Source organism: Pogona vitticeps, chromosome 5 (assembly GCF_051106095.1).
Source record: "Pogona vitticeps strain Pit_001003342236 chromosome 5, PviZW2.1, whole genome shotgun sequence".
Lineage (NCBI taxonomy): Eukaryota > Metazoa > Chordata > Lepidosauria > Squamata > Agamidae > Pogona > Pogona vitticeps.
The window spans coordinates 97,880,368-97,900,484 of record NC_135787.1 but is presented as its reverse complement, the minus strand read 5'-3'; the positions used below and the strand labels follow the sequence as shown (position 1 = coordinate 97,900,484).

General features: G+C 51.3%; 1 long non-coding RNA gene across 2 annotated transcripts in view; it reads left to right on the top strand.

Annotated features, from left to right (window-relative positions):
* The window catches only part of LOC140707456 (uncharacterized), a 296,261-nt gene that overhangs the window by 14,530 nt on the left and 261,614 nt on the right, over positions 1-20,117 (top strand). The window lies entirely within an intron of this gene.

Sequence of the window (20,117 nt, the reverse complement as noted above, 5' to 3'; positions counted from 1 at the left end):
ATTTGTTCACAGCTCTCAGGAATGCAAGTCCTTTGTAGATAATAATATGCATCAGTACAGAAGCAAGCCCTTGCATCCCAAAATGCTTTTCCTTCAGTCATTTCCCATCTGTTTCATCTCTCTTTAATTCAGTGTGCAGCTGGCTCCAAACTGATCCCGTCTGCCTTCCGATTGTCCAGAACAACATAGGAAAATTACCTTTCAGACAGCATATTTCTGAATTCTTCTGTATCTCTCAGCAGAGGTATGTGAGCAGAATAGGACTTACAGTCCCCACAAGTAATTTCCTCAGGCTCTGCTATATGGCAGGTGTCGCCTGATGACCATTGCCATCCAAGAGGGCATTGGTTTGCAAAGGGCCATGAATGTACTTTGGCAAATATTAGATCCCACCCCGTAATGCAAAACCTTGAAAATAATCAAAATGGCCCAAGCACATTGCATTTCCTTGCAGACAACTGGCACCATGGATGGGATGCTCCAGTAGCCACTGCTGGCCCTCTGAGAGGTGTCCAAAGGTGACTAGGAAGAGTTTTTAATATTTATGTTTTGGGTTAATTAATAAATTGTTACTTCCCACATTTGCATGTTTCAGTAAGAATCAGGTATGACATTTTAACCAAAAGAAATAGTGGGAAACATATTTCATATATGAAGCAGGAAGCATTTTCTCAACAAACATATATAGGTGTGACACACAGATGTCAATAGACATAAAAGGTTCAAGGAGAGGTGGTGGGGATACACTGCATGGCTGCCATGATTCTATAGGTGACTGGGATGGATGGTCTCTGATCCCCACCCACTGTACACTTCTGTTTAGAGGACATGATAAGAAAAGTTAAGTGTGTTTTCCAGTGCCAGTTGTTCAAATTATGCCTCAAACAAAGCATATCCCCTTCCAAACTACTACAGTGGTGCCTCGCTTAGCAATTGCCTCGTTTAACGATGTATTCGCTTAGCAATGAGGTTTTTGGAGCAATTTTGCACTCTGTTTAATGATGTTTCTTATGGGGAAAATTCGCAGAGTGATGTTCGGGACCTTGTCTCGCTTAGCGATGACAGTTTTAGGTCCCCTGTTTCGCTTAGCAATGTTCTGTTTTCGCTATTTTTGGGCTAGGTGGTGGGATTATGTTTCTATGCTGTGATGGGTCTTGCAGGGTTTGTTTGTTTTTTGGAATGTTTGTTTTTCCCCATTTCCAATGGGTATTGCAGGGTTTGTTTGCTTTCTGCTTTGGTTTTTTAAAATTTCTGATGGGTCTTGCACTGTTTTCTTTTCTTCCCCCCCCCCTTAGCCAGAATAGATTAATTGCATTTCTGATGGGTCTTGCAAGGTTTGTTTGCTTTTCTTTTCTTTTTTTCCCCCTTCAGCTGGAACGGATTAATCATGTTTCCGATGGGTCTTGCAGTGTTTTTTTTGGGGGGGGGTTGGTGATTTTTTCTTCAGTGGGAACAGATTAATTGTATTTCAGTGCATTCCTATGGGAAATAGTGGTTCGACTTACAACCATTTTGAGTTACGGCCGGAGTTCCAGAACCAATTAAGTTCATAAGTTGAGGCACCACTGTATCTCTGATTCTGTTTGCCTGGGATTTTCATGAGCTGCTAAAGGCTGGAGGGATGTGCAATTTAGTCTGCTTGAACAGAATATATAAACACCCCCTGCTGAGACTTCACCTGATGGATAGGCTTAGTTCCTGGGCAGAGGAGAGAGAGAGATTATTTGTGGCAGTATCTGCCTGTGGAAAAGAAGATATAGCCAGTTAGTTAGTTACGTGCCATCAAGTCGTAATTGACTTAAAACCACTCTAACAGGTCCTTCAAGGTAAGTGAGATATTTAAAGGAGTTCCTTTTTACTACCGTAGTTCCACTCTCTCAGTGCAGTTTCTGTGGCCAAATGGAGAGTCAAACCCTGCCCTCCAGAAGTCTAGTCCATCATTCTATATACATCACACTGGAGAGTGATATGGTCGACAGAAATAGAAATACAGTATATAGTACAAAAATATTACATAGGAAATACCATAATAAGCAGCCCACACATTCACATATTCTTCATTCACTGATAGAAATACAATAAGACCTCAACATAGAGCACCCAGGTGGATTCATTCATAGGCATCCTTCAGTCTCAAGAGACTATGGTAACATGCTCTGAATTGAGGAGTGTCCTCTCCAGAGCATGAAGCCCGGGTAAGGTAATATGGAGGATAGGCTGTTAGCCAAGCAGCAGATCCCCCCTCTCCACATTGCTGAAATGATCCAATGGAAAGGCAAGAGACAATACAACTGGGTCCAGCAGTGTCACAGGAGTTGGCAGAACGACACATGCTGCCTTCAGGACTCCAGCTCCAGATTTTGCCTCGAGATTAACTCCTGAAGTCTTTTCCATGAGCAGATATAGCCACAAGGCAGTGGAGGTTTGAAATCTGAGTTTTCCTTCTCCTAGATGGGCTGCCTTCCATGGCTGACGAGCCTCACCTACCCGGCCTGCTTTTTAATAGTGCAAAAGTATGATCTGATCCTTAAAACATTCCTGACTCCCAGGCTTAAGCAAATCTAATTGGCTTTCCTATTTACCATATTAAGGCCAGATACAAAATTTGAGAATTTTAAAGCAGGAAGTCCCACCCCTAGGCCCTACCCACCGGCCATATGGTCAGGAGACAAAAAGAAAGCCCAGGGAAAAAAATAACTCAGCAAGGTACCCATGAAAAAAGGCCTCGCCTTCGCCCACAGCCCAGCTTCCTAGGGAAAGGGTCCAGGGTCCTGGGACACGCTCTTTTAAAGCAGGAAGTAACACCCCTGGGCCCGACCCTCAGGCCATGTGGTCAGGAGACAAAAAGAAAGCCAAGGAAAAAAATTCAGCAAGGCATCCATGCAAAAAGACCTGGCCTTCGCCCTCAGCCCAGCTTCCTATGGAAAAGGGTCCAGGGTCCTGGGACATGCTCTTTTAAAGCAGGAAGTCCCACCTCTAGGCCCCACCCCAGGCCATGTGGTCAGGAGATACAAAGAAAGCCCAGGAAAAAAACTCAGCAAGGCATACATGCAAAAAGACCTGGGCTTCGCAATCAGCCCAGCTTCCTAGGGAAAAGGGTCCAGGGTCTTGGGACACGCTCTTTAAAAGTAGGAAGTCCCACCCCTAGGCCCCACCCCCAGGCAATGTGGTCAGGAGACATGAAGAAAGCCCAGGAAAAAATAACTCAGCAAGGTATCCATGCAAAAAGACCTGGCCTTTGCCCTCAGCCCAGCTTTCTAGGGAAAAGGGTCCAGGGTCCTGGGACATGCTCTTTTAAAGCAGAAAGTCCCACCTCTAGGCCCCACCCCAGGCCATGTGCTCAGGAGATACAAAGAAATCACAGGAAAAAAACTCAGCAAGGTATCCGTGCAAAAAGACCTGGCCTTTGCCCTCAGCCCAGCTTCCTAGGAAAAACGGTCTAGGGTCCTGGACATGCTCTTTTAAAGCAGGAAGTCCCACATCTAGGCCCCACCCCCAGGCCATGTGGTCAGGAGACAAACAGAAAGCCCAGGAAAAAAACTCAGCAAGGCATACATGCAAAAAGGCCTGGCCTTCACCCTCAGCCCAGATTCCTAGGGAAAAGGGTCCAGGGTCCTGGGACATGCTCTTTTAAAGCAGAAAGTCCCACCTCTAGGCCCCACCCCAGGCCATGTGCTCAGGAGATACAAAGAAATCACAGGAAAAAAACTCAGCAAGGTATCCGTGCAAAAAGACCTGGCATTTGCTCTCAGCCCAGCTTCCTAGGAAAAACAGTCTAGGGTCCTGGACATGCTCTTTTAAAGCAGGAAGTCCCACTCCTAGGACCCACCCCCAGGCAATGTGGTCAGGAGAGATAAAGAAAGCCGAGGAAAAAATGACTCAGCAAGGTATCCATGCAAAAAGACCTGGCCTTCACCCTCAGCCCAGATTCCTAGGGGAAAGGGTCCTGGGTAATGGGACACACTCTTTTAAAGCAGGAAGTCAGACCCCTAGTCACCACTCCCAGTCCATGTGGTCAGGAGACAAAAAGAAAGCCCAGGAAAAAAAATTCAGCAAGGCATCCAAGCAAAAAGACCTGGCCTTCACCCTCAGCCCAGCTTCCTAGGGAAAAGGGTCCAGGGTCCTGGGACACACTCTTTTAATGCAGGAAGTCCCATCCCTAGGCCCCACCCCCAGGCCATGTGGTCAGGAGACAAAAGAAAGCCCAGGAAAAAAACTCAGCAAGGCATACATGCAAAAAGACCTAGCCATCGCCCTCAGCCCAGCTTCCTAGGGAAAAGGGTCCAGGGTCCTGGGACACGATTTTTAAAAGTAGGAAGTCCCAGCCATAGGCCCCACCCCCAGGCCATGTGGTCAGGAGACATGGAGAAAGCCCGGGAAAAAATAACTCAGCAAGGTGTCCATGCAAAAAGACCTGGCCTTCGCCCTCAGCCCAGCTTCCTATGGAAAAGGGTCCAGGGTCCTGGGACATGCTCTTTTAAAGCAGGAAGTCCCACCTCTAGGCCCCACCCCAGGCCATGTGGTCAGGAGATACAAAGAAAGCCCAGGAAAAAAACTCAGCAAGGCATACATGCAAAAAGACCTGGGCTTCGCAATCAGCCCAGCTTCCTAGGGAAAAGGGTCCAGGGTCCTGGGACACGCTCTTTAAAAGTAGGAAGTCCCACCCCTAGGCCCCACCCCCAGGCAATGTGGTCAGGAGACATGAAGAAAGCCCAGGAAAAAATAACTCAGCAAGGTATCCATGCAAAAAGACCTGGCCTTTGCCCTCAGCCCAGCTTTCTAGGGAAAAGGGTCCAGGGTCCTGGGACATGCTCTTTTAAAGCAGAAAGTCCCACCTCTAGGCCCCACCCCAGGCCATGTGCTCAGGAGATACAAAGAAATCACAGGAAAAAAACTCAGCAAGGTATCCGTGCAAAAAGACCTGGCCTTTGCCCTCAGCCCAGCTTCCTAGGAAAAACGGTCTAGGGTCCTGGACATGCTCTTTTAAAGCAGGAAGTCCCACATCTAGGCCCCACCCCCAGGCCATGTGGTCAGGAGACAAACAGAAAGCCCAGGAAAAAAACTCAGCAAGGCATACATGCAAAAAGGCCTGGCCTTCACCCTCAGCCCAGATTCCTAGGGAAAAGGGTCCAGGGTCCTGGGACATGCTCTTTTAAAGCAGAAAGTCCCACCTCTAGGCCCCACCCCAGGCCATGTGCTCAGGAGATACAAAGAAATCACAGGAAAAAAACTCAGCAAGGTATCCGTGCAAAAAGACCTGGCATTTGCCCTCAGCCCAGCTTCCTAGGAAAAACAGTCTAGGGTCCTGGACATGCTCTTTTAAAGCAGGAAGTCCCACTCCTAGGACCCACCCCCAGGCAATGTGGTCAGGAGAGATAAAGAAAGCCGAGGAAAAAATAACTCAGCAAGGTGTCCATGCAAAAAGACCTGGCCTTCGCCCTCAGCCCAGCTTCCTATGGAAAAGGGTCCAGGGTCCTGGGACATGCTCTTTTAAAGGAGGAAGTCCCACCTCTAGGCCCCACCCCAGGCCATGTGGTCAGGAGATACAAAGAAAGCCCAGGAAAAAAACTCAGCAAGGCATACATGCAAAAAGACCTGGGCTTCGCAATCAGCCCAGCTTCCTAGGGAAAAGGGTCCAGGGTCCTGGGACACGCTCTTTAAAAGTAGGAAGTCCCACCCCTAGGCCCCACCCCCAGGCAATGTGGTCAGGAGACATGAAGAAAGCCCAGGAAAAAATAACTCAGCAAGGTATCCATGCAAAAAGACCTGGCCTTTGCCCTCAGCCCAGCTTTCTAGGGAAAAGGGTCCAGGGTCCTGGGACATGCTCTTTTAAAGCAGAAAGTCCCACCTCTAGGCTACACCCCAGGCCATGTGCTCAGGAGATACAAAGAAATCACAGGAAAAAAACTCAGCAAGGTATCCGTGCAAAAAGACCTGGCCTTTGCCCTCAGCCCAGCTTCCTAGGAAAAATGGTCTAGGGTCCTGGACATGCTCTTTTAAAGCAGGAAGTCCCACATCTAGGCCCCACCCCCAGGCCATGTGGTCAGGAGACATAAAGAAAGCCCAGGAAAAACAAACTCAGCAAGGCATACATGCAAAAAGATCTGGTCTTCACCCTCAGCCTAGCTTCCTAGGGAAAAGGGTACAGGGTCCTGGGACACACTCTTTTAATGCAGGAAGTCCCATCCCTAGGCCCCACCCCCAGGCCATGTGGTCAGGAGACATAAAGAAAGCCCAGGAAAAATTCTCAGCAAGGCATACATGCAAAACAAACCTGGCCTTCACCCTCAGCCCAGCTTCCTAGGGAAAATGGTCCTGGGTCCTGGGACACGCTCTTTTAAAGCAGGAAGTCAGACCCCTAGTCCCCACTCCCAGTCCATGTGGTCAGGAGACAAAAAGAAAGCCCAGGAAAAAAAATCAGCAAGGCATCCATGCAAAAAGTCCTGGCCATGGCCCTCAGCCCAGCATCCTAGGGAAAAGAGTCCAGGGTCATGGGACATGCTCTTTGAAAGCATGAAGTCCCATCCCTAGCCCCCATCGTCAGTCCATGCGGTCCGGAGACGAAAAGAAACCCCAGTAAAAAAAGCTCAGAAAGGCATCCATGCAAAAAGACCTGGTCTTCACCCTCAGCCCAGCTTCCTAGGGAAAAGGGTCCAGGGTCCTGGGACACACTCTTTTAATGCAGGAAGTCCCATCCCTAGGCCCCATCGTCAGTCCATGTGGTCAGGAGACAAAAGAAAGCCCAGGAAAAAAACTCAGCAAGGCATACATGCAAAAAGACCTAGCCATCGCCCTCAGCCCAGCTTCCTAGGGAAAAGGGTCCAGGGTCCTGGGACACGATTTTTAAAAGTAGGAAGTCCCAGCCATAGGCCCCACCCCCAGGCCATGTGGTCAGGAGACATGGAGAAAGCCCGGGAAAAAATAACTCAGCAAGGTATACATGCAAAAAGACCTGGACATCGCCCTCAGCCCAGCTTCCTAGGGAAAAGGGTCCAGGGTCCTGGGACACGCTCTTTTAAAGCAGGAAGTCCCACCTCTAGGCCCCACCCCAGGCCATCTGCTCAGGAGATACAAAGAAATCACAGGAAAAAATCTCAGCACGGTATCCATGCAAAAAGACCTGGGCTTCGCCCTCAGCCCAGCTTCCTAGGGAAAAGGGTCCAGGGTTCTGGGACACGCTCTTTTAAAGCAGGAAGTCCCACCTCTAGGCCCCACCGCTGGCCATGTGGTCAGGAGACATGAAGAAATCCCAGAAAATAAAACTCAGCAAGGCATCCATGCAAAAAGACCTGGCCTTCGCCCTCAGACCAGCATCCTAGGGAAAAGGGTCCAGAGTCATTTGACATGCTCTTTTAAAGCATGAAGTCCCATCCCTAATCCCCATCGCCAGGCCATGTGGTCAGGAGACAAAAAGAAAGCCCAGGAAAACAGAACAGCAAGGCATCCATACAAAAAAACCTGGCCTTAACCCTCAGCCCAGCTTCCTAGGGAAAAGGGTCCAGGGTCCTGGGACACGCTCTTTTAAAGCAGGAAGTCCCACATCTAGGCCCCACCCCCAGGCCATGTGGTCAGGAGACAAACAGAAAGCCCAGGAAAAAAACTCAGCAAGGCATACATGCAAAAAGACCTGGGCTTCGCCCTCAGCCCAGCTTCCTAGGGAAAAGGGTCCCGGGTCCTGGGACATGCTCTTTAAAAGTAGGAAGTCCCACCCCTAGGCCCCACCCCCAGGCCATCTGGTCAGGAGACATAAAGAAAGCCCAGGAAAAACAAACTCAGCAAGGCATACATGCAAAAAGATCTGGTCTTCACCCTCAGCCTAGCTTCCTAGGGAAAAGGGTACAGGGTCCTGGGACACACTCTTTTAATGCAGGAAGTCCCATCCCTAGGCCCCACCCCCAGGCCATGTGGTCAGGAGACATAAAGAAAGCCCAGGAAAAATTCTCAGCAAGGCATACATGCAAAACAAACCTGGCCTTCACCCTCAGCCCAGCTTCCTAGGGAAAAGGGTCCTGGGTCCTGGGACACGCTCTTTTAAAGCAGGAAGTCAGACCCCTAGTCCCCACTCCCAGTCCATGTGGTCAGGAGACAAAAAGAAAGCCCAGGAAAAAAAATCAGCAAGGCATCCATGCAAAAAGTCCTGGCCATGGCCCTCAGCCCAGCATCCTAGGGAAAAGAGTCCAGGGTCATGGGACATGCTCTTTGAAAGCATGAAGTCCCATCCCTAGCCCCCATCGTCAGTCCATGCGGTCCGGAGACGAAAAGAAACCCCAGTAAAAAAAGCTCAGAAAGGCATCCATGCAAAAAGACCTGGTCTTCACCCTCAGCCCAGCTTCCTTGGGAAAAGGGTCCAGGGTCCTGGGACACACTCTTTTAATGCAGGAAGTCCCATCCCTAGGCCCCATCGTCAGTCCATGCGGTCTGGAGACGAAAAGAAACCCCAGGAAAAAAAGCTCAGAAAGGCATCCATGCAAAAAGACCTGGTCTTCGCCCTCAGCCCAGCTTCCTAGGGAAAAGGGTCCAGGGTCCTGGGACATGCTCTTTTAAGGCAGGAAGTCCCATCCCTAAGCCCCATCACCAGGTCATGTGGTCAGGAGACAAAAAGAAAGCCCAGGAAAACAGAACAGCAAGGTATCCATAGAAACAAATGTGGCCTGCACCCTCAGCCCACATTCCTAGGGAAAAGGGTCAGGGGCCTGCGGCACGATCTTTTAAAGGAGGAAGTCAGACCCCTAGTCCCCACCCCCAGGCCATTTGGTTAGGGGACAAAAAGAAAGCCCAGGGAAAAAACTCAGCAAGACATCCATGCAAAAATACCTGGCCTTAGCCCTCAGCCCCGCATCCTAGGGAAAATGGTCCAGGGTCCTGGGACATGCTCTTTGAAAGCAGGAAGTCCCATCCCTAGGCCCCATCGTCAGTCCATGCGGTCAGGAGACAAAAAGAAACCCCAGGAAAAAAAACTCAGAAAGGCATCCATGCAAAAAGACCTGGTCTTCACCCTCAGCCCAGCTTCCTAGGGAAAAGGGTCCAGGGTCCTGGGACACACTCTTTTAATGCAGGAAGTCCCATCCCTAGGCCCCAACCCCAGGCCATGTGGTGAGGAGACAAAAAGAAAGCCGAGAAAAAAAACTCAGCAAGGCATACATGCAAAAAGACCTGGCCTTCGCCGTCAGCCCAGCATCCTAGGGAAAAGGGTCCAGGGTCCTGGGACATGCTCTTTAAAAGTAGGAAGTCCCACCCCTAGGCCCCACCCCCAGGCCATCTGGTCAGGAGACATAAAGAAAGCCCAGGAAAAACAAACTCAGCAAGGCATACATGCAAAAAGATCTGGTCTTCACCCTCAGCCTAGCTTCCTAGGGAAAAGGGTACAGGGTCCTGGGACACACTCTTTTAATGCAGGAAGTCCCATCCCTAGGCCCCACCCCCAGGCCATGTGGTCAGGAGACATAAAGAAAGCCCAGGAAAAATTCTCAGCAAGGCATACATGCAAAACAAACCTGGCCTTCACCCTCAGCCCAGCTTCCTAGGGAAAAGGGTCCTGGGTCCTGGGACACGCTCTTTTAAAGCAGGAAGTCAGACCCCTAGTCCCCACTCCCAGTCCATGTGGTCAGGAGACAAAAAGAAAGCCCAGGAAAAAAAATCAGCAAGGCATCCATGCAAAAAGTCCTGGCCATGGCCCTCAGCCCAGCATCCTAGGGAAAAGAGTCCAGGGTCCTGGGACATGCTCTTTGAAAGCATGAAGTCCCATCCCTAGCCCCCATCGTCAGTCCATGCGGTCCGGAGACGAAAAGAAACCCCAGTAAAAAAAGCTCAGAAAGGCATCCATGCAAAAAGACCTGGTCTTCACCCTCAGCCCAGCTTCCTAGGGAAAAGGGTCCAGGGTCCTGGGACACACTCTTTTAATGCAGGAAGTCCCATCCCTAGGCCCCATCGTCAGTCCATGCGGACTGGAGACGAAAAGAAACCCCAGGAAAAAAAGCTCAGAAAGGCATCCATGCAAAAAGACCTGGTCTTCGCCCTCAGCCCAGCTTCCTAGGGAAAAGGGTCCAAGGTCCTGGGACATGCTCTTTTAAAGCATGAAGTCCCATCTCTAATCCCCATCGCCAGGCCATGTGGTCAGGAGACAAAAAGAAATCCCAGAAAAAAAAAACCAGCAAGGCATCCATGCAAAAATACCTGGCCTTCGCCGTCAGAGCAGCATCCTAGGGAAAAGGGTCCAGGGTCCTGGGACATGCTCTTTTAAGGCAGGAAGTCCCATCCCTAAGCCCCATCACCAGGCCATGTGGTCAGGAGACAAAAAGAAAGCCCAGGAAAACAGAACAGCAAGGTATCTATAGAAACAAATGTGGCCTGCACCCTCAGCCCACCTTCCTAAGGAAAAGGGTCAGGGGCCTGCGGCACGATCTTTTAAAGGAGGAAGTCAGACCCCTAGTCCCCACCCCCAGGCCATTTGGTTAGGGGACAAAAAGAAAGCCCAGGGAAAAAACTCAGCAAGGCATCCATGCAAAAATACCTGGCCTTGGCCCTCAGCCCAGCATCCTAGGGAAAATGGTCCAGGGTCCTGGGACATGCTCTTTGAAAGCAGGAAGTCCCATCCCTAGGCCCCATCGTCAGTCCATGCGGTCAGGAGACAAAAAGAAACCCCAGGAAAAAAAACTCAGAAAGGCATCCATGCAAAAAGACCTGGTCTTCACCCTCAGCCCAGCTTCCTAGGGAAAAGGGTCCAGGGTCCTGGGACACACTCTTTTAATGCAGGAAGTCCCATCCCTAGGCCCCAACCCCAGGCCATGTGGTGAGGAGACAAAAAGAAAGCCGAGAAAAAAAACTCAGCAAGGCATACATGCAAAAAGACCTGGCCTTCGCGGTCAGCCCAGCATCCTAGGGAAAAGGGTCCAGGGTCCTGGGACATGCTCTTTAAAAGTAGGAAGTCCCACCCCTAGGCCCCACCCCCAGGCCATCTGGTCAGGAGACATAAAGAAAGCCCAGGAAAAACAAACTCAGCAAGGCATACATGCAAAAAGATCTGGTCTTCACCCTCAGACTAGCTTCCTAGGGAAAAGGGTACAGGGTCCTGGGACACACTCTTTTAATGCAGGAAGTCCCATCCCTAGGCCCCACCCCCAGGCCATGTGGTCAGGAGACATAAAGAAAGCCCAGGAAAAATTCTCAGCAAGGCATACATGAAAAACAAACCTGGCCTTCACCCTCAGCCCAGCTTCCTAGGGAAAAGGGTCCTGGGTCCTGGGACACGCTCTTTTAAAGCAGGAAGTCAGACCCCTAGTCCCCACTCCCAGTCCATGTGGTCAGGAGACAAAAAGAAAGCCCAGGAAAAAAAATCAGCAAGGCATCCATGCAAAAAGTCCTGGCCATGGCCCTCAGCCCAGCATCCTAGGGAAAAGAGTCCAGGGTCCTGGGACATGCTCTTTGAAAGCATGAAGTCCCATCCCTAGCCCCCATCGTCAGTCCATGCGGTCCGGAGACGAAAAGAAACCCCAGTAAATAAAGCTCAGAAAGGCATCCATGCAAAAAGACCTGGTCTTCACCCTCAGCCCAGCTTCCTAGGGAAAAGGGTCCAGGGTCCTGGGACACACTCTTTTAATGCAGGAAGTCCCATCCCTAGGCCCCATCGTCAGTCCATGCGGTCTGGAGACGAAAAGAAACCCCAGGAAAAAAAGCTCAGAAAGGCATCCATGCAAAAAGACCTGGTCTTCGCCCTCAGCCCAGCTTCCTAGGGAAAAGGGTCCAAGGTCCTGGGACATGCTCTTTTAAAGCATGAAGTCCCATCTCTAATCCCCATCGCCAGGCCATGTGGTCAGGAGACAAAAAGAAATCCCAGAAAAAAAAAACCCAGCAAGGCATCCATGCAAAAATACCTGGCCTTCGCCGTCAGAGCAGCATCCTAGGGAAAAGGGTCCAGGGTCCTGGGACATGCTCTTTTAAGGCAGGAAGTCCCATCCCTAAGCCCCATCACCAGGCCATGTGGTCAGGAGACAAAAAGAAAGCCCAGGAAAACAGAACAGCAAGGTATCCATAGAAACAAATGTGGCCTGCACCCTCAGCCCACCTTCCTAGGGAAAAGGGTCAGGGGCCTGCGGCACGATCTTTTAAAGGAGGAAGTCAGACCCCTAGTCCCCACCCCCAGGCCATTTGGTTAGGGGACAAAAAGAAAGCCCAGGGAAAAAACTCAGCAAGGCATCCATGCAAAAATACCTGGCCTTGGCCCTCAGCCCAGCATCCTAGGGAAAATGGTCCAGGGTCCTGGGACATGCTCTTTGAAAGCAGGAAGTCCCATCCCTAGGCCCCATCGTCAGTCCATGCGGTCAGGAGACAAAAAGAAACCCCAGGAAAAAAAACTCAGAAAGGCATCCATGCAAAAAGACCTGGTCTTCACCCTCAGCCCAGTTTCCTAGGGAAAAGGGTCCAGGGTCCTGGGACACACTCTTTTAATGCAGGAAGTCCCATCCCTAGGCCCCAACCCCAGGCCATGTGGTGAGGAGACAAAAAGAAAGCCGAGAAAAAAAACTCAGCAAGGCATACATGCAAAAAGACCTGGCCTTCGCCGTCAGCCCAGCATCCTAGGGAAAAGGGTCCAGGGTCCTGGGACATGCTCTTTAAAAGTAGGAAGTCCCACCCCTAGGCCCCACCCCCAGGCCATCTGGTCAGGAGACATAAAGAAAGCCCAGGAAAAACAAACTCAGCAAGGCATACATGCAAAAAGATCTGGTCTTCACCCTCAGCCTAGCTTCCTAGGGAAAAGGGTACAGGGTCCTGGGACACACTCTTTTAATGCAGGAAGTCCCATCCCTAGGCCCCACCCCCAGGCCATGTGGTCAGGAGACATAAAGAAAGCCCAGGAAAAATTCTCAGCAAGGCATACATGAAAAACAAACCTGGCCTTCACCCTCAGCCCAGCTTCCTAGGGAAAAGGGTCCTGGGTCCTGGGACACGCTCTTTTAAAGCAGGAAGTCAGACACCTAGTCCCCACTCCCAGTCCATGTGGTCAGGAGACAAAAAGAAAGCCGAGGAAAAAAACTCAGCAAGGCATATATGCAAAAAGACCTGGGCTTCGCCCTCAGCCCAGCTTTCTATGGAAGGGTCCAGGGTCCTGGGACACGCTCTTTAAAAGTAGGAAGTCCCACCCCTAGGCCCCACCCCCAGGCCATGTGGTCAGGAGACATGAAGAAAGCCCAGGAAAAACAACTCAGCAAGGTATCCATGCAAAAAGAACTGGACATCGCCCTCAGCCCAGCTTCCTAGGGAAAAGGGTCCAGGGTCCTGGGACACACTATTTTAAAGTACGAAGTCCCACCTCTGGGCCGCACACCAGGCCATGTGCTCAGGAGATGCAAAGAAATCACAGGAAAAAAAACTCAGCAAGGTATCCATGCAAAAAGACTTGGCCTTCGCCCTCAGCCCAGCATCCTAGTGAAAAGGGTACAGGGTCCTGGGACATGCTCTTTTAAAGCAGGAAGTCCCATCCCTAATCCCCATCACCAGGCCATGTGGTCAGGAGACAAAAAGATAGCCCAGGAAAACAGAACAGCAAGGAATCCATGCAAAAAGACCTGGCCTTCGCCCTCACCCCAGCTTCCTAGGGAAAAGGGTCCAGGGTCCTGGGACACACTCTTTTAAAGCAGGAAGTCCCACCTCTAGGCCGCACACCAGGCCATATGCTCAGGAGATGCAAAGAAATCACAGGAAAAAAACTCAGCAAGGCATACATGCAAAAAGACCTGGGCATTGCCCTCAGCCCAGCTTCCTAGGGGAAAGGGTCCAGGGTCCTGGGACACGCTCTTTAAAAGTAGGAAGTCCCACCCCTAGGTCCCACCTCCAGGCCATGTGGTCAGGAGACATGAAGAAAGCCCAGGAAAAATAACTCAGCAAGGTATCCATGCAAAAAGTCCTGGTCTTCACCCTCAGCCCAGCTTCCTAGGGAAAAGGGTCCAAGGTCCTGGGACATGCTCTTTTAAAGCAGGAAGTCCCACCTCTAGGCCCCACCCCAGGCCATGAGGTCAGGAGACAAAAAGAAATCCCAGGAAAAAAAACTCAGCAAGGCATCCATGCAAAAAGACCTGGGCTTCACCCTCAGCCCAGCATCCTAGGGAAAAGGGTCCAGGGTCCTGGGACATGCTCTTTTAAGGCAGGAAGTCCCATCCCTAAGCCCCATCGCCAGGCCATGTGGTCAGGAGACAAAAAGAAAGACCAGGTAAACAGAACAGCAAGGTATCCATACAAAAATACGTGGCCTTCACCCTCAGCCCACCTTCCTAGGGAAAAGGGTCCAGGGTCCTGGGGCACGATCTTTTAAAGGAGGAAGTCAGACCCCTAGTCCCCACCCCCAGACCATGTGGTTAGGGGACAAAAAGAAAGCCCAGGGAAAAAACTCAGCAAGGCATCCATGCAAAAATACCTGGCCTTGGCCCTCAGCCCAGCATCCTAGGGAAAATGGTCCAGGGTCCTGGGACATGCTCTTTGAAAGCAGGAAGTCCCATCCCTAGGCCCCATCGTCAGTCCATGCGGTCAGGAGACAAAAAGAAACCCCAGGAAAAAAAACTCAGAAAGGCATCCATGCAAAAAGACCTGGTCTTCACCCTCAGCCCAGCCTCCTAGGGAAAAGGGTCCAGGGTCCTGGGACACACTCTTTTAATGCAGGAAGTCCCATCCCTAGGCCCCACCCCCAGGCCATGTGGTCAGGAGACAAAAAGAAAGCCCAGAAAAATAACTCAGCAAGGTATCCATGCAAAAAGACCTGGTCTTCACCCTCAGCCCAGCTTCCTAGGGAAAAGGGTCCAAGGTCCTGGGACATGCTCTTTTAAAGCAGGAAGTCCCACCTCTAGGCCCCACCCCAGGCCATGTGGTCAGGAGACAAAAAGAAATCCCAGGAAAAAAACTCAGCAAGGCATCCATGCAAAAAGACCTGGGCTTCACCCTCAGCCCAGCATCCTAGGGAAAAGGGTCCAGGGTCCTGGGACATGCTCTTTTAAGGCAGGAAGTCCCATCCCTAAGCCCCATCGCCAGGCCATGTGGTCAGGAGACAAAAAGAAAGCCCTGGAAAACAGAACAGCAAGGCATCCATACAAAAAAACCTGGTCTTCACCCTCAGCCCAGCTTCCTAGGGAAAAGGGTCCAGGGTCCTGGGGCACGATCTTTTAAAGGAGGAAGTCAGACCCCTAGTCCCCACCCCCAGGCCATGTGGTTAGGGGACAAAAAGAAAGCCCAGGGAAAAAACTCAGCAAGGCATCCATGCAAAAATACCTGGCCTTGGCCCTCAGCCCAGCATCCTAGGGAAAATGGTCCAGGGTCCTGGGACATACTCTTTGAAAGCAGGAAGTCCCATCCCTAGGCCCCATCGTCAGTCCATGCGGTCAGGAGACAAAAAGAAAGCCCAGGAAAACAACTCAGAAAGGCATCCATGCAAAAAGACCTGGTCTTCACCCTCAACCCAGCTTCCTAGGGAAAAGGGTCCAGGGTCCTGGGACACACTCTTTTAATGCAGGAAGTCCCATCCCTAGGCCCCACCCCCAGGCCATGTGGTCAGGAGACAAAAAGAAAGCCCAGAAAAAAAACTCAGCAAGGCATACATGCAAAAAGACCTGGGCTTCGCCCTCAGCCCAGCTTTCTATGGAAGGGTCCAGGGTCCTGGGACACGCTCTTTAAAAGTAGGAAGTCCCACCCCTAGGCCCCACCCCCAGGCCATGTGGTCAGGAGACATGAAGAAAGCCCAGGAAAAACAACTCAGCAAGGTATCCATGCAAAAAGAACTGGACATCGCCCTCAGCCCAGCTTCCTAGGGAAAAGGGTCCAGGGTCCTGGGACACACTATTTTAAAGCACGAAGTCCCACCTCTGGGCCGCACACCAGGCCATGTGCTCAGGAGATGCAAAGAAATCACAGGAAAAAAAACTCAGCAAGGTATCCATGCAAAAAGACTTGGCCTTCGCCCTCAGCCCAGCATCCTAGTGAAAAGGGTACAGGGTCCTGGGACATGCTCTTTTAAAGCAGGAAGTCCCATCCCTAATCCCCATCACCAGGCCATGTGGTCAGGAGACAAAAAGATAGCCCAGGAAAACAGAACAGCAAGGAATCCATGCAAAAAGACCTGGCCTTCGCCCTCAGCCCAGCTTCCTAGGGAAAAGGGTCCAGGGTCCTGGGGCACGATCTTTTAAAGGAGGAAGTCAGACCCCTAGTCTCCACCCCCAGGCCATGTGGTCAGGAGACAAAAAGAAAGCCCAGGAAAAAAAACTCAGCAAGGCATCCATGCAAAACAAACCTGGCCTTCACCCTCAGCCCAGATTCCTAGGGAAAAGGGTCCTGGGTCCTGGGACACGCACTTTTAAAGCAGGAAGTCAGACCCCTAGTCCCCACTGCCAGTCCATGTGGTCAGGAGACAAAAAGAAAGCCCAGGAAAAAAAATCAGCAAGGCATCCATGCAAAAAGTCCTGGCCATGGCCCTCAGCCCAGCATCCTAGGGGAAAGAGTCCAGGGTCCTGGGACACGCTCTTTGAAAGCAGGAAGTCCCATCCCTAGGCCCCATCGTCAGTCCATACGGTCAGGAGACAAAAAGAAACCCCAGGAAAAAAAAGCTCAGAAAGGCATCCATGCAAAAAGACCTGGTCTTCACCCTCAGCCCAGCTTCCTAGGGAAAAGGGTTCAGGGTCCTGGGACACACTCTTTTAATGCAGGAAGTCCCATCCCTAGGCCCCACCCCCGGGCCATGTGGTCAGGAGACAAAAAGAAAGCCCAGGAAAAAAACTCAGCAAGGCATACATGCAAAAAGACCTGGGCATCGCCCTCAGCCCAGCTTCCTAGGGGAAAGGGTCCAGGGTCCAGGGACACGCTCTTTAAAAGTAGGAAGTCCCACCCCTAGGTCCCACCTCCAGGCCATGTGGTCAGGAGACATGAAGAAAGCCCAGGAAAAATAACTCAGCAAGGTATCCATGCAAAAAGTCCTGGTCTTCACCCTTAGCCCAGCTTCCTAGGGAAAAGGGTCCAAGGTCCTGGGACATGCTCTTTTAAAGCAGGAAGTCCCACCTCTAGGCCCCACCCCAGGCCATGAGGTCAGGAGACAAAAAGAAATCCCAGGAAAAAAAACTCAGCAAGGCATCCATGCAAAAAGACCTGGGCTTCACCCTCAGCCCAGCATCCTAGGGAAAAGGGTCCAGGGTCCTGGGACATGCTCTTTTAAGGCAGGAAGTCCCATCCCTAAGCCCCACCCCCAGGCCATGTGGTCAGGAGACAAAAAGAAAGACCAGGTAAACAGAACAGCAAGGTATCCATAAAAAAAAACGTGGCCTTCACCCTCAGCCCACCTTCCTAGGGAAAAGGGTCCAGGGTCCTGGGGCACGATCTTTTAAAGGAGGAAGTCAGACCCCTAGTCCCCACCCCCAGACCATGTGGTTAGGGGACAAAAAGAAAGCCCAGGGAAAAAACTCAGCAAGGCATCCATGCAAAAATACCTGGCCTTGGCCCTCAGCCCAGCATCCTAGGGAAAATGGTCCAGGGTCCTGGGACATGCTCTTTGAAAGCAGGAAGTCCCATCCCTAGGCCCCATCGTCAGTCCATGCGGTCAGGAGACAAAAAGAAACCCCAGGAAAAAAAATCAGAAAGGCATCCATGCAAAAAGACCTGGTCTTCACCCTCAGCCCAGCTTCCTAGGGAAAAGGGTCCAGGGTCCTGGGACACACTCTTTTAATGCAGGAAGTCCCATCCCTAGGCCCCACCCCCAGGCCATGTGGTCAGGAGACAAAAAGAAAGCCCAGAAAAATAACTCAGCAAGGTATCCATGCAAAAAGACCTGGTCTTCACCCTCAGCCCAGCTTCCTAGGGAAAAGGGTCCAAGGTCCTGGGACATGCTCTTTTAAAGCAGGAAGTCCCACCTCTAGGCCCCACCCCAGGCCATGTGGTCAGGAGACAAAAAGAAATCCCAGGAAAAAAAACTCAGCAAGGCATCCATGCAAAAAGACCTGGGCTTCACCCTCAGCCCAGCATCCTAGGGAAAAGGGTCCAGGGTCCTGGGACATGCTCTTTTAAGGCAGGAAGTCCCATCCCTAAGCCCCATCACCAGGCCATGTGGTCAGGAGACAAAAAGAAAGACCAGGTAAACAGAACAGCAAGGTATCCATACAAAAAAACGTGGCCTTCACCCTCAGCCCACCTTCCTAGGGAAAAGGGTCCAGGGTCCTGGGGCACGATCTTTTAAAGGAGGAAGTCAGACCCCTAGTCCCCACCCCCAGGCCATGTGGTTAGGGGACAAAAAGAAAGCCCAGGGAAAAAACTCAGCAAGGCATCCATGCAAAAATACCTGGCCTTGGCCCTCAGCCCAGCATCCTAGGGAAAATGGTCCAGGGTCCTGGGACATACTCTTTGAAAGCAGGAAGTCCCATCCCTAGGCCCCATCGTCAGTCCATGCGGTCAGGAGACAAAAAGAAACCCCAGGAAAAAAAACTCAGAAAGACATCCATGCAAAAAGACCTGGTCTTCACCCTCAACCCAGCTTCCTAGGGAAAATGGTCCAGGGTCTTGGGACACACTCTTTTAATGCAGGAAGTCCCATCCCTAGGCCCCACCCCCAGGCCATGTGGTCAGGAGACAAAAAGAAAGCCCAGAAAAAAACTCAGCAAGGCATACATGCAAAAAGACCTGGGCTTCGCCCTCAGCCCAGCTTCCTATGGAAGGGTCCAGGGTCCTGGGACACGCTCTTTAAAAGTAGGAAGTCCCACCCCTAGGCCCCACCCCCAGGCCATGTGGTCAGGAGACATGGAGAAAGCCCAGGAAAAATAACTCAGCAAGGTATCCATGCAAAAAGAACTGGACATCGCCCTCAGCCCAGCTTCCTAGGGAAAAGGGTCCGGGGTCCTGGGACACACTATTTTAAAGCAGGAAGTCCCACCTCTGGGCCGCACACCAGGCCATGTGCTCAGGAGATACAAAGAAATCCCACTAAAAAAAAACTCAGCAAGGAATCCATGCAAAAAGACCTGGCCTTAGCCCTCAGCCCAGCATCCTAGGGAAAAGGGTCCAGGGTCCTGGGACATGCTCTTTTAAGGCAGGAAGTCCCATCCCTAAGCCCTATCACCAGGCCATGTGGTCAGGAGACAAAAAGAAAGCCCAGGAAAACAGAACAGCAAGGTATCCATACAAAAAACCTGGCCTTCACCCTCAGCCCAGATTCCTAGGGAAAAGGGTCCTGGGTCCTGGGACACGCTCTTTTAAAGCAGGAAGTCAGACCCCTAGTCCCCACTCCCAGTCCATGTGGTCAGGAGACAAAAAGAAAGCCCAGGAAAAAAATTCAGCAAGGCATCCATGCAAAAAGTCCTGGCCATGGCCCTCAGCCCAGCATCCTAGGGAAAATGGTCCAGGGTCCTGGGACATACTCTTTGAAAGCAGGAAGTCCCATCCCTAGGCCCCATCGTCAGTCCATGCGGTCAGAAGACAAAAAGAAACCCCAGGAAAAAAACCTCAGAAAGGCATCCATGCAAAAAGACCTGGTCTTCACCCTCAGCCCAGCTTCCTAGGGAAAAGGGTTCAGGGTCCTGGGACACACTCTTTTAATGCAGGAAGTCCCATCCCTAGGCCCCACCCCCAGGCCATGTGGTCAGGAGACAAAAAGAAAGCCCAGGAAAAAAACTCAGCAAGGCATACATGCAAAAAGACCTGGGCATCGCCCTCAGCCCAGCTTCCTAGGGGAAAGGGTCCAGGGTCCTGGGACACGCTCTTTAAAAGTAGGAAGTCCCACCCCTAGGTCCCACCTCCAGGCCATGTGGTCAGGAGACATGAAGAAAGCCCAGGAAAAATAACTCAGCAAGGTATCCATGCAAAAAGACCTGGTCTTCACCCTCAGCCCAGCTTCCTAGGGAAAAGGGTCCAAGGTCCTGGGACATGCTCTTTTAAAGCAGGAAGTCCCACCTCTAGGCCCCACCCCAGGCCATGAGGTCAGGAGACAAAAAGAAATCCCAGGAAAAAAAACTCAGCAAGGCATCCATGCAAAAAGACCTGGGCTTCACCCTCAGCCCAGCATCCTAGGGAAAAGGGTCCAGGGTCCTGGGACATGCTCTTTTAAGGCACGAAGTCCCATCCCTAAGCCCCATCGCCAGGCCATGTGGTCAGGAGACAAAAAGAAA